Below are 23,606 nucleotides of genomic sequence, written 5' to 3' on the forward strand. Positions count from 1 at the left end.
GCGGGGGGAGCCTCTGAAGCAAGGTGAAAGGAAGTTGGCATCTTCACAAGAAGAGCAGCTCTGCTTGTTCAGGACAAAAGGCCCAATGAGTTCAGAGTCCTGGTCTCTAAGGAGACAAGCAAGGCTGGAGTACAACAGCAACAGCCGCACCTGCAATTCGCAGCAGCAGGTACTGAGGAGCATACCACCTCCATCAGTAAAACATAACCTCCCCTGTGACTGTGTGTGCCTCTTATAGTGGGATCACTCTGAACAGTGTGTGCCTCTTATAGTGGGATCACTCTGAACAGAGCACACCAGAAAGCAGCCTGATGAAGAACATTCAAAATGCATTGGGGTTCAATAAATTATATTTCTGCACACCTTAGAGGACATCTGGTGCACTAGTGACTTCTCTCCTTTTTTTCCTTTGCCCCAGCCAGGTACAGATGTACACAGACTCAGGGATGGGATTGAACTTGGCCCACTCCACATTGGAATGGATATTTGCAGAGGGTCCTACACGTGTACACTCAAGAACCCACAGGTTCCTGGTGCAGGTGTTGCAACAAAGAGGTGGAACCATCAGGCATCATCCCAACATCCCACCACAACTACTTGACTATGATGGAGCTCACTGGGTGACTTTGGGCCAGTCACAACCTCTCAGCCTAATCTACCTCGCAGGGTTGCTGTCAGGGTCAAATGGAGAGGAAGAGAACCGTGTGCACCGCCTTGAGCTCCTCAGAGAAAAAGGGGGGCTAGAAATGCAATGGAATAATGTAATGGAATAAAATGCAGCTGAATGAGGAACAACCATCCGCTCAGACTTAAACACACATTACAGTCGTACCTTGGAAGTCAAATGGAATCCGTTCCGGAAGTCCGTTCGACTTCCAAAACGTTCAGAAAGCTCCTGCAGCCAATCGGAAGCCGTGGAAGCCCTGTTGGACGCTCGGCTTCCAAAGAACGTTCACAAACAGGAGCCAAATGTCCAAGTACCAAGGCATTCAGGATCCAAGGTACAACTGTATGTTTCTGGACATCTAGATGCAAAGAACTTGCAATATAATGACAGACGTTTTGTGTATACATATATAAATCAGAGTACTTGATTTTTGACTGCTATAAATAATGTGAACAACAGGAGGAAAGCTCTCTAAGCAACTGTGCACGAGTGGAAGGAGATAGCCTGGCAATATAGCTCCTGAACATTGCTCTCTGCATCCATCGCCAGTTTGTGAACACACAGTGGCTAACCAGGGGCACCCAGACTGTGGAATCCCCTCATCTTGAAAGTGTGCTTATCCTCTTCGATTCTGATATTCAGGCAGCATTTGATCACCCACTCATTTGGAAGTGGAAGATTACTTCCACAAGCAGCATCGATAACAGAATTGTTAATTTGCTGAGGGTCTTTTTTTTTTTTAAAAAAAGTTACTAATGTGTGTTTTTGAGGGTAGCTATCTGTTGTTCTTTTTATTTTTGTTGTATACCACTCTGAACTCAATTTAGAGGAAGGACCATTTTTTAAAAATGTAGTGGATAAATAAATAACGAAATATGATAGCATCTGACCCATCTGTGACAATAGTGGTCATAGCTAAATTCCTGCAAAGTACAGGAGAGGCAGTTTAAAGAACACAAGGGCTGCCTGGATCTCTGTCTCTCTCACACACAAACACAAAATATTTTTGCCAGCAGAACAAAGTTACCCAAGCAGTTTTTGTATTGGTGGCTCAAACACTGGAAACATTATTATTGAATACTGGTCATCTGCGCTGAACAGACTCCTGGTGCCAGCTTTTGTGACAAGTGCGTCAAACTTCAATATATAAAAGTACTTCAAGGGAAGCTTATTATGCAAGGATTTTTAAAGTATCTGCTTCCAGACATCATCACCCACCCTCAAAAAAGGTAGCCGTAAGGATGGCAGTAGAAAGATAGATTTCCAGGATTATCAACTTTCATGCACGTTAGACTAGCCATATGCCTTATCTCTGACTCTGCTACTTCATCAAAGCTGCATCCACAAAAACATAAAAATGAATGTAACAAAGTTCTTTAGCTGGGGTTATTCAGGAGGTTGTGCACTTCCCACCAGTCCTGTTAGCATGTTTCAACAAAAGGCGCCTACAATGCTATTTCTGTTCCAAACGCCTTTGAGGACAATTTTCAGTCAAGTCTAGAGGCAGCCCAGAATTCTTCCTGGCTGTGACTCCAACATCTGTGGGCCCCATGGAACCCTCACCCCAGCTGGTATCTGCCAAGACCCCCCTCCCTTTTTTCTTCTTCAATTGAGGTTAGAGGAGCTGTTTGGTTGAGGTGGTGGCCTACTTTTTTGCCTGTGTTTTATTGGCTTTAGGGTGTATGTAGATGTTGTGCATTTTGCGGGGGGGGGGGGGGTGTCTGAACAGCGACACCCTAGTGCCCACTCAAGAATGGGTGTTTTGAGAAGACCATGACAGTTTCTTAATTTCCAGGATACCCTCAGGCCGCAAAAGGTTGGGGATCTCAACTATTGCAACTTCCTATCTGTCTGTGAATCCTAGATGGGTTGTACAGAAGTAAGCATCCTTTGATAAGAGGGGATCTTAATATTTAAGGCACATGGGGACTTGACCCTAGAACTGAAAATCAGTTCCAGTTGAGTCTAGCAGTTATGTCAAGCCCTGTGAACCTTTAGCTAATTGTACGGCTTTAGTGAGTGAAATTTGCAGCGTTTGACCATAGCAGCGCTTTTTGCCTTCAACACAGATACCAAGAAATACACTGTTCCAAGTATCTGAGGTTCGTATATCACCCCATGAATTTGCACAGGTCTCTACAGCAGATTAATAGATATCATCTTCTTTTTTACAGATGGTGGGAGTTGAGGGAGTGGAACTAAATTTATGTAGAGGCAAGCAGGGCGGTGGAGAGAAGAGAACCAACATTTAAAAGCCAGCTTCCAGGCTTTTTCAGCCTTGCTAAAAAGCAAGCAATCTCCCATCTCAGATTTCCCTATAACACCCCCAACTGCACCTGCTTGAGTCCAGCAGCTGCAGTTCTTCCCCAATGCCAGCTTCAGTATGTCTAAATATGACTCATTAGGTATGCTTACTGTTTCAGTGGCTTGCGCCATGCCTATATAACTCTTACGAATATTCTTTTCTCCTCTCACACACAAACACATGGTTCCCTCCACCCAAAGCACTCTTACAAAGTCAAGAATTAGTAGTCAATAAAGACAGAAAAGATGAACACTAGTTAAATTTTGCACAAGTTATATGTAGTAAGACATATATACACATACTATTTTCTACCACCAGATACACATCCCAAGATCAACTGGACTAACTCCACTGTAAGTATGTTTGCAGCCATATTTACTTATCAGACAAGACTGCATCTCCTGGTTTTCCAAGGGGAAAACATGTATAATACGCATGGGGAACCTTTGGCCCTCCAACTGTTGCTGAACTATTAACGTCCATCAGCCCCAGGAAGCCAGTGACTATGGATGTTGGGAGTTGTAGTCCGCAACTTCAGATTCTCTACACCTGATGTATAGTGTCAGTTTATAAGCAATTATATTATAAATATGTTGTTTTCCTTAAAAATGTTACTTTATCTATTCATTTTACTCATAAAATTTATACACCACTTGATTGTAAGCTAACGTCAAAGCGGTCTACAAAAGATAAAGCAGTAAAATCAAGAAAAAATCACAACCATACTTTAAAACATGCAGAAGTTAAAATATTAAACAGAATACAGTGGTAACTCGGGTTACAGAAACTTCAGGTTACAGAAACTTCAGATTACAGACTCCGCTAACCCAGAAATGGTATCTCGGGTTAAGAACTTTGCTTCAGGATGAGAACAGAAATCGTGCTCCGGTGGCGCGGCAGCAGCAGCAGGCCCCATTAGCTAAAGTCGTACCTCAGGTTAAGAACAGTTTCAGGTTAAGAACGGACCTCCAGAAGGAATTAAGTTCTTAATCCAAGGTACCACTGTAAAATTACCTCAACTTTCTAATGTCAGTTAAAGTGTTGGCCAAAAGTCTGTATGGGCTACACCAGTCAAATCATAAAACAGCATGCAATGAGTCGGGTGGAAGCACAAGGGTACTGTGGTGTGAGAATAGGAAATAAGGATGCAAAAGAGTTCTCTGTCACACCTTGAACAGCACAAGCCCTCCTATCTATCTTAAAAAAGCAAATTCTTATCGCTTCATGCATTTACATATACTTTTTATGCAGTTCAAGAATATGTCAGATGTGGACTTACAGTGGAAATCAGCTCCAACCACAGACACAATTTCCTTTTTATCCACAGTACTGTTTGAAAGAGGGAAATGTGCATAATTCAGGATGTTGTGCATGTGGGTATCCATTATGAGCTTGGGGGAGCAGTGTGTGACAGCCTGCTCCTCCAACACAGGAACTGAATCTTCAGCCAAGGTAAGAATCAGAATTGACCATAGTGAACAAGACTCTATTTTATTTAATTAGCTGATTCACATTTCTGATCTGTTGCATCCGGAGATAAACAACAATAAGGCCCAGTTCAAATGCTTACCTTGGCTGCTCATCTTGTTCTTGTGGTAAAGGAGCATCCTCGGGTTTTCAATGCCCTCCACGACTCTCATAACTTAATGTGTCGTGCAGACAGTCCATGTGGACATTCATCTCTGCATAAACCCAATTTGTGCAATTCTTTCCCCTCAGGGAAAGGTGAAAGAGTAAACAACCTAGTATTTCATGCATACAGGAAGAGAAAATGTCTGCCCATGCTTCGACCGTAGGAACTGGACAATCGTCTTGGGAAAGCATCTGAACATAGCCTAAAATAGCATCCTAAAACTGTGGAATTCATTAGTAACAGGGCAATTCTATTAAAATGTCAACCTGTAGACACATTTTAAATATATCATTTCCATGTTCTATATCATTTAAAGATAATGTTCTAAGTTTTATAGAACAAACACCCACATGGCATCTTACACATTAAAATAAACCCTGTAAACATGATATAAAAGATGAGTCATTATTTTTTAAAGACTTTTCTGCAAGGAAATAGCCAATAGATTAACGGACCTTCATAGCATTGACTCCTCGTTTTCTCTTTTAGTTAAACAGAGAAGGAATTTAAAGCTAGGAACAAGGCCAAATAACCCTAGGCCAATTAAATGTATATATTAATAACTCAACATAGCTTTAGAGTTTCAGATAAAGTAATTTAGTAATAGCTAATTTTTTAGGTTGCAAAACTGCTATGCCAGTCACATTTTTTAAAAAACAAATAGTAAAAAGAAGACATCTAAACAAACTGTGGCATATTTCTTTGTCATTTTGGCTGAGAAGATCAATCCAGCTCACACAAAAATGGTTTATTGTACACTGAAATTCGGAGAAAATTACTTGCATCCACTGGGACTTTGACTCCACTATTACTGCTGACGAATCTTAAGAGGTTCCCAGAGCATTGTCTAGTCCTGTTATGTTGGATGAGTTTAGTAAGGCTCAAGGATGTAAACAAGGTGCTTGGATTTGTGAAGGTGACCACCTGGGCACCGGACCCTTGCCCCTCCTGGCTGATGAAAACTAGCAGGAAGGGGACAGCTGGTTGGGCCAGGGAGGTGATTAATGCCTCTGTGCAAGCAGGGATGGTCCCTGCCTGCTTGAAGGAGGCAGTAGTAAAACCGCAGAGATCCAGAAAGGAGGACTTGACATTACAAACGCCATCTCCAACTTCTCGAAAGATTCCATCAACGGTGTCTCTGAAAAATTTTACACATCACTTGGGAAGACAGGCGAACTAATATCAGTGTACTGGATGAAGCAAAGATCACCAGTGTTGAAGCAATGATTTTTCAACATCAATTGGTCATGTTGTGCGGATGCCTGATGATGATCTTCCAGAGCCGAACTTAAAAATAGAAAGCGTAATGCTGGTGGTCAACAAAAGAGGTTTAAAGATTGTCTCAAGGCAAATCTAAAAAAATGTAGTATAAACACTAACAATTGGGAAACACTGGCCTGCAAGTGCTCCAGTTGGAGAACAGCCTTTACCAAAGGTGTCGTGGACTTTGAAGACACTTGAACTCAGAACGCAAGGGAGAAACGTGCTAAGAGGAAGGCACGCTTGGCAAATCCACACCATGACCAACTCCTGCCCAGGAACCAATGTCCCCACTGTGGAAGGACGTGTGGGTCCAGAATTGGCCTCCACAGTCACTTACGTACTCATTGCTAAAACCATGTTTATGGAAGAAAGTCTTACTCGGCTACGAGTAATCGCCAAAGAAAGAAGAAAGAAGTCACACATCTCAGTTTCTACTTATCAAAAATCACAGAAGAGTCATTATAATCAATCTACTCCACTTTCAGTTTTTAATCTTTCCTCCTCTATTCATGGCTATTATTATGGGTATTTAATATTAAAGCCATAACCTCTGTGCTCACTGAAGTTGATGTGCATCTAATTCTGTGATAGACAGTTTTTTCAATATATTTATTTAAGTAGCACTAAATGCCTGCATTTAAAATCCACTCGCTGCTATCACTGGGCCTTAGAGCTTATCTGCATATTTACAGTAGCTACAGGTATGGCTATCCTAGGACTTTACCACTTCAGAATTCAGGCTGGAGTAAGCTATTGTGAGTGCTTTGATCTCACAAAAAACCCAAGCATGTTATGAAGAAAATATAGAATCCTTGTCATCACTATTCTGGTTTTCTGTGTTAAGAGTGTTTTGGAGAAGAGGAAACAGTAGTAAAAAAATGAGAGCTACTCCCTACTTTGGAGCGGTACAGTCTCAACACTACTGTATAACTTCGGTGAGGGTATATGTCAGCCCAACCCTACTGAGACCACCTTTCAAGAGAGTGCATGTAATTTTTGCCCAGGCAGGAGCATTATGTGACCCATGAGAGCAGCAAAATAACCAGACTGCACAGCGGTGATGGGATAAAATCAGGCCAGCAGTAGGCATGGCAAGGGTTGGCATGACATTGGGTCCCAGGATCAGTTGAGTTTGGATCGCTCCAAACCTGTTCCATGGGAGTCGGCCAGTGCTGAACCTTGCTGTGGTGCAAAGCCAAGCAAGCAAGGTCTCACAGGGAGACCAGGGTGCAGATTCCAACCAGGCAGATACCGAACCCACGCTTGGGTTTGCCGTGGTCAATTCTCCTCACAGGCCCCTTATGGAGCCCCCCTTATGCTATGTTGATTCTGACCAGTGCCATTACTGCCCTCATACAATGTTCTTCCACGTAACAAAGGAAAGCCATAATTTCACTGAGAGAAAGGCGGAAAAACCCCAACCAAGGGACAATCGGGTTGAGAGAGAAAAATTCCTTTCCGGCCCTGTCAACCAGCGAGCCAAAATTGCTCAGTGAAGGCTCTAACCTCTCAGAGCAAAATGGCTGTGACTTCCAGGGGAAGCAGCCTTATGTAGGCTTTCCCCTCCCCTCTTCAGCAAGGGCTCATGGGACAGCTTTTTCCTGTGAGCCCATCACACAGAGAAGATATTGGGCAAAGCCTTGCCCAGGATTTTGCTGTAATCTATGGTGCACAGTGCCACCGGGAAAAGATGTCCCATGCTCATTGGGCAAGGAACAGGGCTTAAAACTGAATTCCTGTAGGTTCAGAATATCTCAAAAAATTCCATGAGTGAAACGCATGTATTCATACAGAAATTAAAGGACTATATTTGGTGGTGGGGGAGACTCACTAAAAATAAAATGTATGTGCAACAGGAAGGATCTGCTTATGCAAATGTAAGTAAACAACTCTTATAGATTGGTTATATTTTGTTTAAGGTAACGTATTTGAACACCTTACTGCTTTGATGCTGTTAATAAGAAAAGCTGTTATAGGAGCCTTGCAAATCCATTTAAATTGATTCTAATTAATGAATCAATCACTAGCCACTGACTGGAGTGAATAATTTGCTGCCGCAGGCCTCTAATTCCTACCTGAAAATCCACATTATAGTGATAAGTTGCTTCTTGGTCTAACACTGAACTGCGCTGCTTTTAAGTCAGATTTAGGATATTTTGTTCAAACAGCTAGGAAATCCAAGTCCCAGATTTATCAATTCAAAATTGCACAGGACTCAAATTACAGCAAGCAAAGAACTGGAGATAGGTTAGGTTCAACAACAATACAGTTCTGAATTTTTTAACTTTAAGTATCTTTCATTAAGCATCTTCAGGATAACATGATCCTTTATGGCACCTGAAACAGAGTTATTTGTATATTATTTGATTATACATTTTATTGTTCAACACAAGTCTCATTAGAACTGTGACAAAGCAGTGGCTGCTCCTTCAAGCTCTAATGCAACATTTGACTTTGGGGCCTGCCTGTATGCCATAGGTTAGCATGCACATTTTTCTCTGAATTAACGTTGGAAGAATGCTTCGCTCAAGTAGCTACAAAAACCACCACTACCCCAAAGAAATAAGTCTACATCCACAGTGAGAGTTTCCATTTCAAAATTTGAAAGGTGGGGCATAACTTCTCCAATAAGGAAATAATATTATTAAAAATAGCCTACTGCCTTTAGACCAGGAGTAGCCAATGTGATGCCTAGCAGATGTACTTTGCAGCTTTACCACCCACAGGTGGCCATATTTTGCCTCTACTTCCAGTCTTTGCTATTATTACCTCTTACCTGTTTCAGAGCACCTCTTTCCATCCTCCTCCATCACTGGACATGCTGGCTGGGAGTGATGGAGATTGAGTCCAGAAGCATCTGGACAGCCTCATGTTAGCCACCTCTGCTTTAGAGCACCATATATTTTCAGCAGTTTAACTATTTCCAAATCAGTGCATTGTTTTAAGATTTCTCTATGGTAACTATCAGGCCGATACACAAAGCATGGTGCCAAAGTGTGGTCCCTAATCAATCTCAAAGCCATTATACTGCCATATGTGTTTTGGCACAGAAATGTTCAGGTTGGATAGGAATAGCTGCAAAAAGAATGGGAAAGCTAATTGCTTTTTTGGTTGTTGTTTCTGTTTAAGTCAATACTATCAGAGAAGTACGTTTTGCAGACAGTGCAAGGGATTAAAATTAGGGCTAATTTTGACTTTACATAATGAACACAGCTGAATAACATCCATTTAAACAGTAAAAATTAAAACTGAACACTATACGCTACACTGTGGTTCACATTCAGAAATAGGTTATGTAGTCAGAATGGCCTTGGTTATGTAGAACCAACCAGCTTTCATTGCAAGAGACAAGCCAGGAAGGTTGATGAGGAAGCAGAATATGACTTCTTTTGTTTTACTTTTTCCAAGGTTTCTCTCTTCTCTCCAGCCACTATTCTTGACTTCTGTATCTTTGCTGCCAATTTTTTTTAGTTAAAAGAAAAAACAAAGGGGGGGACTGAATGTAGCAGTTTTGGAAAAAGCTGCAAGTATGTTCATGAGTTCATGAATGTCATGTCACTCATTTTTACATCCTGAATGTTTACAGTTGAAAAATCCAGATAGCAGCTCTGATTCACTCTTGCATATGCCAAGGTATCCAGACATCCAAAATCAAGACCACAGATTATAAACAGCTTCAGCAAATTGAGTCAAGTGCCTTTGTTCCTCTGATGTACATCTTCCTATTGCTTACAAAAGCACCATACACTAACCACTAACGCTGTTATGGCCAGCACTAGGAAAGGAAGTTATTCAAGTCTGGATTTCCTGCTTATGGATGTAGCCAAGAACTGAGAAGCTTGTAGTGGTTTCAGGAACTGAGTCATCTAATGATTCATGGATAAGATACTGATTTTAATATGTGCCTAATCACAAGACTAAAAAAACTTGACAACCAGCCTAGATGAGGTTTAATTTCTGGCTTAAAGCAGAACAAATCTGTATTATGGCTGGGGGAGGAAGAGACCCCAAACATTACGACTCATCATCACTTTCAACTTCTTTTTAAAATGTTTTATTTCCCTTTGTATTCTAAAAGGCTTTTAAAGCATAAAAAGGGGGGGGGGAGCTTCTAAGACAAGACCTATCCTGACTTACAAGAAACAAATGACAGGTGGGATATGCTATTGTGGCTCTTAGAAACAGATATCCATATTTTAATCAACAAAATCCACTAGTGTATTGCTCTTACCAATTTACAAGATTCATGTAACTAATGGGGGTTGAGCTAGTGGAAACCAACTAGGAGAAGTTCCATTTCCACAGCTGATCAGCATGAAAGCAGAAGCTGGCACACACAATACCTGCCTGAGTACAGGAACTTGTACTCTTGAAAGCAGAGACGTTTCCAAGCTCAAATACGGAATTCATAACTAGCCACCACTTTGTAGGTCTGAAATGTTTTGGTTGTGGGGGAAGGGTATATATAGTAACCTAAACTGCAGGCTGCCTACCTAAGCCGACGTTTGAGAAGGAAAAGTGAGTTTTCATCTGTGGAAAAATACTGGCTAGCCCCCCCCCCCTCCCATTTCTGAAAAGGAGGCTCAGATGCCACAGTACAGTAACTCTGGAAAAGGAAAACCGTTGTGGGAGGCCCCGTGATTTTAGGATGCGTGTTTTACCAGCGTGTTTAAAAAGAAACAAAGAAAGTGTAGCATGCTTTTAAAAAAAAAAAGTAAAACAGTTGACAAGAAAAGGCCAAAGTGCACTCTGTGGCTGGCAGTCATTTTATGGCTTTAGTCCTACAGCAGATTTACTTAGATGACGTCAGTGGCTCCAATCCAGCTTTTTCTTTGGTAGCATTTACCACTTGCCTCTTGAAGCCTCCACTGTGCTACAGAGCAGCAGACCATAATCAAAATTCCCTTTGTGAAATAGAGTTTACCTCAGGGCACACAGGCCTAGCTAGCTGAATTGAAGGCTCTTCACCCTGCACTTCATGCCTAGAAATAAATAGCCTACAATACTGTACTTTGCCTCAGTACAGAAGAACCATTAAAAGCAGGCTGATACCTTTTTTAAAGGTTTTTTTCCCCCTTTTTCTTTTGGTCTGCTCCAAAAATCTCACAGGCCAGAGTATAATATTCCAGACCTATCACATATCATGATAATACTTTGCAGGCTATTAGGGCCTCATTTAGAATGGGAAATGCTTGTACTTTATGGAAGGTTTTCCATACATACAGTTCTAAAACATCTGCCAAACAGTGGTAGATACTGTGGTAGTCAGTTCCTTTCAGTAGGAGGGCAGTTTGAGTTAGACCCTCTGCATGGCTGCTGGGATTTGCCAGCCCAAGGGCAAGATGGAATGCTGCTTTCCTACAAACCTTGTTCAAAAATTGATAGGCTTCCCCCAGAATATGTACTCCTTCATTCTCTTCCACGGTAGATATTACTATCCTCATTTCTTGTTGACCATAATGATGGTTTAGTTACCCCTGCACTGATGTTAACTATGGTCATGCTAACTGATTACCTCTGAACCAGGGCTTCAGACCTACTTCAAATTTAAAGTTTCAAATTCAGAAGATGGAAGCCCCAGTTAGCAAGAAATGTGGTTGATAATACAATATTGCCATGCATCTGTCAAAGACCCACATCTCACTGGGGCAAACTGACAAGAGCCTCCTGGACCTTATGCAATAAGTAGATCGACTCTTTGAGGGAAAGGAGCCTGTGGAGGTTGTCTTGCCCAAGGATCTTCCGAAACCTGGAGGCACTGATGCAAATGGGGCTGTCTAAAATAACACTTTCATGAGCTCCATTAATGTGAAATGCTACCACTGGATTGATCCCATTTTCCACTTCCCCTGAACACCAAATGCTCAACATTGAATTGCCACATGTTCAGCAGAAGCATGTTTGGTCTTCTACACACATACAGATGTGTGTGTGTAAAGCCCCTACATACTTCTGCTGAAAATGTGGCTGGTGGGGTTGGGCACACCAGTATTTGGAGGTGTGGCTCACAAGCATCGCATATTCTGCAGCGTCAAGGTTGACAAGGAAGTGAAAAATTGCTCTGGAGAAGGAATGGCGACTGCAGGCTACCTCTTAATTGGGAAGCCAAGGTCTGCGAGATCCAGCGTTGCAATTCCCCCAGGCTATACAAAACCTCAATTCCGTTCTTTGCCTGCCACAATCTCTCAACTGGACAACCTGCACACATCCCAGCATGAAGTAACTGTGACACTCCCAATCTTTATGACCAGGCACACTTCTATCCCCAGGTAAGGTCCTTTCACTGCTAGATAGTATTAGTTATGTTTTTGCTATGCAGAAGTCTATATGCTACACACAGGCTAGGAAGGAAGGCTCACTGAAATCAAAGAGACTAGGGCTGGACTGTTTCCGTATATTCTGAAAGTATGAAAAGGATCAGTAGCTGAAGGAGGGGCAAAGTTACTGAAAATAATCCAAGTATGTTTAGGACTATAAGAAGTGTCCTGCTTTATGGGACCAAATGCTTAGGTTATTTTGCATGCTGTTTCCCAGGATGGGCAGATGATCATCAGAAGCTTAAAATCAGGACACAGAGCTAAAAACCATCTTCCTCTGTTGCTTTCAGGTAACTTATCTTTGAGAATGTTGACTCGGGACATGGAGATAGTATACAATCATCATGACTAGTAGCCACTGGGATCCTTATCCTCTATGGATCTGTTTAATCCCTTTTTAAAGTCATCCTGGTTGGCGGCCATTGCTACATCAAGAAGCAATGTAGAGCAAATTTGAGTTCAATAAAGTTCTGTTTTGTCTATCCTCAATCTCTCACCCTTCGGCATCACTAGATGACCTTAGGTTCCAGTATGAGAAAATGAAAACAGTCTCTAGCCACTTTCTCCACATTACACATTATACATCTGCATCTCTCTCACGCACGTGCGTGCACACACACACACACACACACACACACACACAAACTCCAGCTAGTGTTCCCAGTTGAACTGTTCTGTCACCTTTTCGACAGTAAGTACCAGCAGCATGTTTCCATTTCTTGTTCAAGTGGAGCCTATCCCTTGTCCCAAAACATCCCTAGTACCTAAATCCAAACTCTTGCTCCTGATACCACCATCTAATCCATGCTGAAACCCCTTAGCTCCACCTGATCAAAAACAGCAAAGTAAGAGATGTCAATATACAAGTGGCACATAGAAATTATCCTTCCAATTACTTTCAGGATGGAAAAACAAAAGCAAAGAGCATTCCTAAAAGCGATCACGACCAAACAAAATATATTTCTCACCAACATTCTAAAATGCTTTCTAACATTGCCAGTCCCAAATTATTCTCAGTTAAAATAACAGTCCAAAATTAGTTTTAAAATGCTTGTTGCTTTTTCGGGAAGATAAGACTCTTCCATGGCCACATGCACACACCATGCCTGCAGCTGACCCAGTTTCCTCCAATTCATTGAATACACAAGATATGCTAAAACTATTCAGAAAATGAGACCTAAGCTGGCAGAGACCTAGTGCATATCCTTAAACAAAAATACTGCCAATCTGCCCTGGTCATCATCAACACTGTGAAGCATACTGAAGAAATGTCGGGACTTGAAATCAGTGGTTAAGGTGGTCTGAAAAGAAAGAATATGATGGCACTAAACAAGGGCACTGCTTAGAGAGATGCCCTCAAGCATGTAGAATAAGACAAGCTAAGCAAAGAAAACAGAAGAGGGTATATAACTTTAAACAAGAATAGTGTTAGGATGAAGGGGCCAAGGGAGAGGCCCCCTGAGGCAATGAATGTTCCGCAGGGTCAGAGGGCAACATAGAAGGATTCTATCCCAAGGCCATTTAATGAATGTGAATGAAAGACTATTACAACTGATATTTTCTGCTACACAATACAGAATAGGCAATGATGGGGCTGGGTCTGCTGAGAATTTACTGTATTCTTTGAAAGGCCCAAATCAAATAAGATTAAGGTAAAATTAAGGATAAGATGTATTAGATTTTCTTACAGTGCATTAATCATATTTGAACCCTGAATCAATAAATAAGATGACGCAAATTTTCTTTTTCCAGAATTTTTTGAAGATCACATTCATCCCATTGATTTGATTTAGCCTGTTTGTTTAGGCTGCAGACCTATGCAGTGGGCAACTTCCTTTGCCAGCCCTAAATAAATATTTTATTTACTGAGATATTTCTATACCACCTTTCATACACAACAAGGTGCTCTACAAAAAACAGAAGCACAACAACATAACCAATTCAGAATAAAATAATAGCCACTAGGGACAAAGGCAGATAGTTAAAAGAAACCAACTGGAAATAAAGGCCAGAAATGATGATGATGAAGATGATGATGATCCTGCCCATCTGGCTGGGTTTCCCCAGCCACTCTGGGCAGCTTACAAGATATCTAAAAACATAATAAAAACAACAATTCTTAAAAACTTCCCTAAACAGGGCTGCCTTCTAAAAATCAGATAGTTGTTTGTTTCCTTGACATCTGGAGGGAGGAGTTCCACAGGGAGGGCACCACTGCCAAAAGGCCTCAGAGCCATGTATTTTCAGCATACATAAATGTAGGAAGCTGCCTCAGTTCTGAGGGGAGACAGTGCCACTGAAAAGACGCTCCTCGTCTGGCCGCCTCTAAGCAAACCACTGAAGCTGATGCCACAACATGTCTCAGATGCAAACCTCTCTCAGCATCTTCATACTTTCAGGTGAAAGGGGCTTTTAAAAATTATGCTTTCCACAGACGCAAAGTAAACTACAAATGCAAATCATGACCAAACATTTAGAAATTATGAAGCTAGACATAGGGAAAGCATCACAAGTTTTAAATCCGACTCCCAAGTTTGGTAGGTAGCCATATGACAGTTTAGCACCTAAGCTACCCTCTAGAATAGTGGTACCCAAACTGTTTCTTTTTCCATGAACCACCTGAAAACTGCTGACCGTCTTGGCTGACCACTTATGACTTTCCTACCTGTTGCAGGAACTGGAATATCCTATGCTAGAGGCTGCATGACATTTAATTGTATTTTATTGGTTCTTTTATTTCTTACATCTTGTATTTTATTGTATCCCATATAATTCAAATTGCAATACAATAAAAGAAATAAAGGAATTAATAAATATACAATTAAAAATCAATATGAATGTTGCCATTCATCACCCAACTTCAGCTACAAATCCACAGACATTTCGCAGGCTGCCTTAATGAAGCTGATGGACCATTGGTGCGAAACCCTGCTCTTTGATACATTGATGCACCCTTCAAAATGTTTACTTCAGAATTGTTTTTGAAGAATACGATCCACTCACTATTACCAGAAGGATGAAGGCTTGAGGCAAACCACATCACTGTCATGAGAGTCAAAAGAATTCAAGGACTGCAAAAAATTCAGAAAGAATTCCAGAATGCTTTGGACCATGCCCTGTGTTCTTTGAGCTTTACAACTAATCCACAGTTTCTATTTCTTATTTTCATGACCACTTGCCTGTAGACGGGAGAGACCAGCGAGAATCTGCGATAAAAACTAAAGGGCTAGAAAGTTTGCAAACAGTTATGCTGCAAGATATTTGTAATATGCAACATGCAAAAAAGGGGGTTGGGGGAGAGAGATTCCACTGAAAGGATAACTGGATAAAGGAATATTGGACACCTGAATGAGTGGAGCCTGTAGCTGCTGGTGATTCAAACACGAAGCATATCAAAATGCTCTCGATAAGCTAAACTAGCAGATAGCTTATCTGAAGCATATACTAGCCATATGGTGCCACAACTTCTGTTGCCTGTTGCTAGCATAACAATAGGCTACTGCAGACTTCTACTGGAAGCACTATTTGACAAACTGTCAACAGCATTCTCTCCCCCCAAGAGCTCTGGGGCAATGGCGTGCATGTCTATTTGCATTAATAAAAAAAAAAAAAGCAGGTGAACAAAGAGTAAACCAGATGTCAACTTTAGAAATCGAGCTGTCTGGTTTAGGAGAGTTAGCAGAGGCAGACAAACTGCTAGAGCTCAAAGCTAGACAATGAGCTTCTCTCAAAACACTCTGGCCTAGGGGAGTGGCTATTTAAAACACTTGGCTTCTTTTATTTCAGCACTGTGGAAGTGAATTCTGCTCTTAAGTGCTGGCTCAAATGAAGTCATTTTGTTTCACTGGGGGTTTCTTTGCATTTCAGCAATGTGAGTGTGCACTGTAGCGAAGAATGAAAATGCATGATTTTTATTTTTTTTAAATGACTTTTCACTTTTAAGCATGAAATCCAATACATTAACCAACTTAATGCTTTGATTCTGTACAATACAGACAAATCCTGTGAACAGTTCGTGTAAGTTTAAACAAAATGGAAGTTATTATCCTCTTGTGCAAGAACTTTTGAACACTAGGCTGAATTGGAATTTACAACCCTGTCTAATGCCATAAAGGCAAGGTGTGAATAGTGATAGATAAGGATGATTTACAGTTGGGCTTTTATAAAACTGACAGATTCACATCTGGTTTACATTGCAGAATCATACAGATCCTTTTTCATGCTGCAATTATTTCTGTTCCCTCTTATGTTTTTCCTAAAAGCATCTCAAAAACATTGACAAAACACATATTAATATCCAGAATAGTGGCCCATGGTGTTTAACTGAATGTTATTATCTGGATTTTGTGTTATTTTTTTCACAGTGAAATCTGATAAACTAAGTGCGTGAAAGAGGGGCGTGAAAGAGAGAAGTACACCCCAACACAGTCAAATACAGATAAATTAATAGATCTCTCTGTAGCAATATGAAAAGTCAAAAACATAAAATCTGAAAATGTATTTTCCTATAGAACTGAATATATATAACATTTTTGGGTTATCTTTTAGGATTCCTTTCATGTTAAGTTGAGAATGCACCTTGAACTCCTTCCCAAAAAAACAGTACTGCACTGAATTATGATAATTAGAAGACTGTGTACATAAAAAAGGCAGTGCAATTGATGCATACTTTGGAAGAAAAAAATCTTGCAGCACAGAATATAAGTTCAATATGTTCTCACATAATTAACATTTCCCATAATTAGCAGCAGTTTTCAGTTTATGTCCCAATAAAAGTAATAGCATCCATTATTGTTTTAGATTCCCAAGCAATGGCATTGTAATTGCTTTAAAAACCATGTTTAACTTTTGCTCCCGATAGCACTTTTGAGATACCAGCTTTTTCCTCTCAAAAATTATGCATCAGTTTGGAAACCCATCAGGCAGTTGTGTATCAATGGCTAGAACAAATCAAAGACATGGGGAAAGCTAGAACTCTATGGAGGCAACTTGGATCAGTAAAACAGGGCGTAGAAACAACACTCACATTGTCAAAAGAAGCAAAGAAGAAAAAGGCAAGGAAATAAAAGAATAGTAACAGATGTTACTGATTTCATTTGGCCGCCTTTAAGCAAATATTGCCATCATTTTAAGGGAATGCTGAAGATTTGGTTTGTCACAAGTCACTTCTCTTCCCTCCCCGCTTGAAATTGTTCCTCAAAGCCACCTTCTCCAAAAAGTTTTTTCCTTGCCACTTAGGCCCCTTCTTCTGTTGATTTTTAAAAATACCTTAAGTACACATAGCTGCAGTTGACCATATTTATCCCTTGTTATTATTTTTGTCCTTCTCTCTGTGGTATCCCCCACTACTGTAAGTGCCTGGGAGCAGAGGTCTGGCTTTTTTTTACTTGTGCTAAACCGTGTAACACACCATGTGTTTAATGAAACTATTTAAACAAATAACTTTCTGCTCAATCATCTCAAGCTATAAAGTAGGGAAGTACCCTCTTACAATATGGAGGGTGCTTTTAAAAAAAAAAATCCTCTCAGCATGCAAAAATTTCCAAAGAAAAAGGTACAAGAACAAATAAAATGCACCATAAAGTACCGGTATGTCTGTAATCCTAAAGCCTTTTTTTTTTGGCATTAAGCTTTGGGACAGTAAACCTTCAAGAGTAGACCTGTTCTAACACCTAGGATTACTATTTTTATATATAGAACTGAAATCTTAAATTCTCCCACCAAAATTAAGAGGATTTAATGACACCACTACGGCCAGATATTCCTCTCTTTTAAGTCTTCAGACTCCAAACAGCATTATAAAATTTTATTGAGAGATTTAATGTTTGGCTTGTTTTATATTTTAAATACTGTGTTTGCTTTCTGACCTTGGGTTCACCCGAAGTAGGTGGGATATAAGTTTAAAAATAAAAAAAGAGTTTCTAGTAGCCCTATCCTAAATCCTGCAGCATTTGCAAATCAGTGTCAGGATGAGGCTTCACAAATGGTTACATCAGTCCAGCATCACAAGCTATGGATGTTACACAATCCATGTAGGGATATTAAACACAGCTAGAGAAGCTCAAGTGCCTCAGAGTGTGTATGGGCCACGAAAACACAGGAAGTTGCGCTCATTATAATCCCAGATTATGAACTCCACAATCATAAAAGCACAAGAATGAGACTACTCTGGAAACTGATGCCACTCTGTACGTCATACGACATGTTATACAACAATCTAATAATAATAGTAGTAGTAGTTGGTTGTTATTTTACTGCTCTTCCGCCTTGTCTGCCCCAAGCATTGGCAGGAGAAAATAGAAAGAAAGACTCAAGGGAGCTTCATGAAAAAAGGTGCTGTTAAAAGTATTTATTAATACTTTTGCCCACTATCAAATAGAGATTCCACATACAGAAGCACATTTCCTTAATGCACACATATATCTGAATACATAACTCCATTTGAGTTGTGATGCTCTCTGGACCACAGTGAACAGGCAAGATGAGACTTTTTACGTGGATGGGAGGACCTGCAGATCCAGAGCAGGATTGAAATCTTGATATCTAAAGATGAGGATTCAGTAAGGACTAGCACCATTAATGCTTTTGTCGGTAGTGCAATTGTCACATTTCTAAACATAACACAGCTAGTGATTTTCACAGTACTGTATACAGTGTTAGTTTAAACTGAAATCAACATACAAGGCACTGCTAATGCCTTTCCCTAGTTACCTCATTTACTGCCCAATGCTAGCCATGTCTACTCACAAGTAAGTCCTATTGAATTCGATGGGGCTTACTCTCAGGTAAGTGGAGTTTGGAATGCAACCTACTCCCAAGTATCAAGTCCAGTAAGAGTTTTCAAGTCTAGCAATACAAGACCCAAACTTTCAGATTCTCTCTCACATAGAAGGTTTCATTCCAAAACAGTAAATAGCAATAATTCAGTTTCAATGCATAACTGAGTACTGTATCTGTAACAACACACACATGCCAATAAAAGCCCAAGAGACTTTATCTGCTGTGTGTGTCCCTTTAAGAAACATCCCCCCCCCTTGCTGTTCCTGTAACAGTGTCATAAATCTCTTTATAAATCAATGGACCTACAAAATCTAGGAAATAATTTCTGTTCAAATTTGTGCCCTGTAGTACTTTATGGACAGTGTAATGTTTTCCAAGTTGCATAACCAAGTGATAATATATAAGCATTGCTTACACTTCAATTACATATTTAGGGAAATATTTTAGTTAAAACAACGATGTAAACTACGTTCTTCTGTTATATCATTTTCCGACAAACCACAGTATAAAACAATCTCATGTACATAAACATATTAAGTATTAAATCAGCAAAGTTTTGATCACATGACTATGCATGCACATACCATTTTAACACGAGAGCCCTGATGCAACAAATCTTTAAATCCTGAACTAATGAAGTAGCTTTAGGAAACTAGGCAGCAAGTTCTACTATTTCAAGTGCAATAAAAAATGTATTATTATATTAGAAAGATCACTGGTTTAAAGTGTGAGCACATATGCTGCATCTTGTATGTGTTTTGGGGAGGGGGGGAAATACACAGTTTAAGAGATTATTCCTTACTCTCACACACAATCCAAGCAAAACTCTGAATTATGGAAATGAGCCCCAAATCAGGTTTTTTCACAGTAAGTACAGACTACACAGCCATCTTACTGCTAAAGGGTATGGATTCACAACTACATTTTGCTACAAAACAAAAAGGGTACTTTTACCCTTCAAGGATCTCATCATAAGAGGTCTTTGCATTCTGGCCCTCCTATACACTTAAGCAGTCACATTTAACACTTCATTGTTATTGAATAACTGGGATATCGATTGTACCCTTTTGCTGTGTTGAAGCCTGAGAATTTTTAAAGTAGGGTTGCTGATCTCTGGAATTACATCTTCTACAGTTTGGGACTTTCTGCCTTCAAAATAGCTGAGCTTAACTTTCATTATCAAGGGAAAGCACCACAAAAAGCCTAGATTGCTTCCTAGACCTAGATCATCATCCAAGCAAGAGAGAGAAAGAAATCGACTTTCAAAGTATTAAAGTAGCTTTCCAGTCACACATACATTCTTCAAACACCAAAACCCTTCCAGCTGGAATTCACTAAGGACCCAGATCTCGCTTGTGCTAGGACTGTTCTTTTCCACTGTTTACTAAACTTCCCTAAAAGCAGATACGATTCAACTAAAAAGCCCACATAAAACCAACATTTCACTCGAGTCTCCTCCTTGTGATAAGTTTAGTGGACGCATTCCAGGTTTTGGTACTGCATACAAAACGAAGGCATATCAAACATGTATCAAACATACTTTTCATATTTTCAGCAGCACAAGGCATCTAAAACTATTTGCGAACACTAGGCAAATTTAACAATGAGGTACACTACTGTCTCATTAATACTTTAATGTCATTCCGCATAAAGAAAAACATAAAAGCCATTACAATGGTCAAAATAGGGTGCTAATCAATACACCAGATATTTGATCTTCCTGGATGCATCTAAAATATTTAATGCAATTAGTGCCTCCAAGCTATAAATTATATTGTCAACAAATCAGCACAGAAAAAGAATTGTGAAAGCTTGTCTAACTGCCAACAGAATTTCCTTAAAATAAAAAAAGATAATACTCTTGAATCAGCTCTAAAATTCAGATAGGCCTGAAGAGCTTTCTGTTCACCTTTTGAAGTGTTATGAATTCCCAACATTCCATTTGAAAAATATGTGGCGCATGCATATATAGAGGCAGCCTCTGGAATAAGGCAATGTAACATTGCCCTCTGAATTATCTGAAATCTCCTTAGCATGCACCATCAATACAGTCTAATGTCCTTGCAGTGGTATTTCCCAACTATTTATAGAGATGGCAAAACACTATGTACCCAAGGGCAGCCATTCCAAATTTAGGATTTATTAAAAAACAAAAAAAGTTGCATGATATAAGAGCATGTCTCCAGTTACTATTTGTGTTCCCATTGCATTGTACATAATTATCCTTCCCTTTAAGCAAATTCAAGCTGCCATAAGATTTACACATCAATATAAAATCTATATTAAATTCAGAAAATGCAGTCATTAATTTTTTTTAAAAACCACGCTTGATACTTATATGTATGTATCTCAGAAAACTACAGCTAAGGGTGCTATCTTTCCTTTTTTATCAGCAAAGGGAATAAAATGCTAAGTGCTCCTGATAAGGAGTTTTAGCAGAGCTACTTTTTTTTTATTGGCCACCTTAAATCAGAATTTACATGTATAATATTTTAAAGTCACCCCGTGCAAATGAAGTGTGATCTAGGAAATGTTTTAGAAGATTTCCATATTTTACATCACTAGCAGCCATTTACAATGAGAAAATAAAGAACATACCTGCTCGCTAACTTTTGAAACATTTATTGGGGTCACTTTTCATTTCCCCAAATCAAAAACAGATACTTGCTTCTAATCGTTTAACGACTCTCCTGAGAAACACAGGTGGCTGGTATTTCATTGTTTCATAAATATTTTTATACAGTGACACCAATGAGCATTAAATAAATCCATTAAATCAAGTCCAGGGTTGTGTGTGCTTCCTTCCACCCCAACACCCCTTCGAATCTGAGTTTTACTGTTGGAGTAACACAGTATCTCTCTCTCTCTCTCTCTCTCTCTCTCTCTGTGCCTTCTTGTGTTTTGTTTTGGATTGTGATAAACTAATTTCCCACCAAGACTAAGTGGACTTCCTTTCTTTGAAAGTGTGAATTCTGTGAACAAAGACTACTTTCTGCCCTCTGGGAAGCAGCTCCATTAATGTGTAAAGAGGGGATGTGCAAGATCCCTTTAAAAGGTTAAGGGGAAATAAATAATCCTAGGGTTCCTACCGAAAGGAAGTTTTCCAGGGACAATATCCGCGTTTTGTTGGAACTGCGACTTTGTCTTTTTTGGATACAATGTTTCTGCTGACTCCGGAAAATTTTCCACTTGAATGTGCAATTAACCAGCAGTGGCAGCAGCAGCTCTGGAGAAAGCAAAGAAGCAGCAAAAGAGAACATTCCTTCTTTCATCTTTAAGAGGGAAAAGAAATTAAAAAGGGAAGAAGGGGCGGGAGAGAGAAAAGCAAAAAGCAAAAACTCAAAGCTCTTAAAAGCCAGCCAAATCTCAGATCCAGCCACTTTTCCAAAGCTCGGCACTAGGGAGAGAAACTCGAGGGATAGGATCAATTTACTTTGCAAGGCCTGATCTGCTCCCAACTTATTCAATCTTGGAGAAAAATGTGAAAAATGCCAAAGATTTGTCTGTGTGTGCGCGCGCGAAAGAGTGAGTGTGTGTGTTTGAGGGCGCGCGCGCGCGCGCGCGCCCCAGGCTGCAAAGCAGTGACTCAGGCAACTAAATGAAAGCAGCAACAGCAAGAAGGAGCAGAGCGAGAGAGGGAGAGAGGAACGGCCGCCTGTTGCAGCTCTGCCTGAAAACCCCCCAAAGCAGCCAAAACTCCACTCAGAAACAACTCCCTCCACCTCCCAAGGCGACTTTCCGGATTTCGTTTTATTTTGCCCCCCCCCCCCCCCACATTTCCCAGATCACCTGCAGAGATTGAGAAGAGAGGAGGAGGAGGAGGAGGGGGGGGTCGTGAAGGAACGAAAGAGGGACGATCGGCATGATTCTCCCAAGTAAATAACAGAGGACAAGCCCCCCCCCCCGCTCCTCTCCTTGCCACACAAAGCAACGCGAAATCTGCAGGGAAGCAGCCAGCTCCCTCCAGCCCCCACGCGCCCCAACAAACAGCCAGACACAGACCCGCACAAAACTTACCTCCACTCCACTCCCCACCTTTGCAAACACCACCAGCCTTTTGCAATTCAATTGCAAACTTCTTCCAGCTTTCCCCTGGGGACTTGGCTTGCTTAATTTCCAAGCCTTGGTGTTGTTTGGTAATTTTTGGGGGGAGGTAATTTTTTTTTTAATTTTTTTTTTTTTGCTTGTTGTTGCTATTATTATTGTTGTGGTGGTTATTTGGAAAAAGAGAGAGAAATCTCTTAATGCGTGTGTGTGTGTGTTTGGGCTCTACAAGCTTGTTGGCTTGCGGGATTATTGCAAGCCCTTGCCAGTGCTTCGTGACTGCCCCCAGACCGGTGGCGGGCAGGGCGGGCTGGGCTTTCGAAACGGGCTTGTGCGGCGCGAGCGATGCTAAGAATGTTCGGAATGAGAAGAGGAATGAAATGAACGCGAGGAGCGGACTCTCGACAGCGGAGGCGGAGCCACGGGCCGCGACAGCCCGGGGAGGCGGAGGGGAGGAGCCACCGAGCAGCTGGTGACCTCATTGGAAAGTCCGGGGAGGAGGAAGCCGGAGAGGGGAGGGGAGGAGTTTCTGGGGAGAGGGAGGGAGAGATCAGATCGCATGGGGAGGGGCGGGGGGAAGAGGTCACCGAGAGCCAC

At 40.8% G+C, this 23,606-nt stretch overlaps 1 protein-coding gene across 12 annotated transcripts in view; it reads right to left on the reverse strand.

Annotated features, from left to right (window-relative positions):
- TEAD1 (TEA domain transcription factor 1) overlaps positions 1–23,380 on the reverse strand; it is a 186,235-nt gene extending 162,855 nt beyond the window's left edge. For 6 of the 12 annotated variants that reach the window (XM_081012402.1, XM_081012410.1, XM_081012401.1 and 3 more), the window contains exons 1-2: positions 22,974–23,380; positions 22,055–22,191 (exon numbers count right to left, since the gene is read on the reverse strand). The gene's annotated coding sequence lies outside the window, so the exon portion shown is untranslated. Of the gene's footprint in view, positions 1–20,874; positions 20,974–21,563; positions 21,773–22,054; positions 22,192–22,754; positions 22,776–22,973 lie in introns of those variants that run through there. The other 6 variants (XM_081012404.1, XM_081012403.1, XM_081012405.1 and 3 more) reach the window with 6 other exon arrangements.
- Between the last annotated feature and the right edge of the window lie 226 nt (positions 23,381–23,606).

The sequence above is a fragment of the Podarcis pityusensis genome, assembly GCF_964106645.2.
Source record: "Podarcis pityusensis genome assembly, chromosome: 1".
NCBI classification, from domain to species: domain Eukaryota; kingdom Metazoa; phylum Chordata; class Lepidosauria; order Squamata; family Lacertidae; genus Podarcis; species Podarcis pityusensis.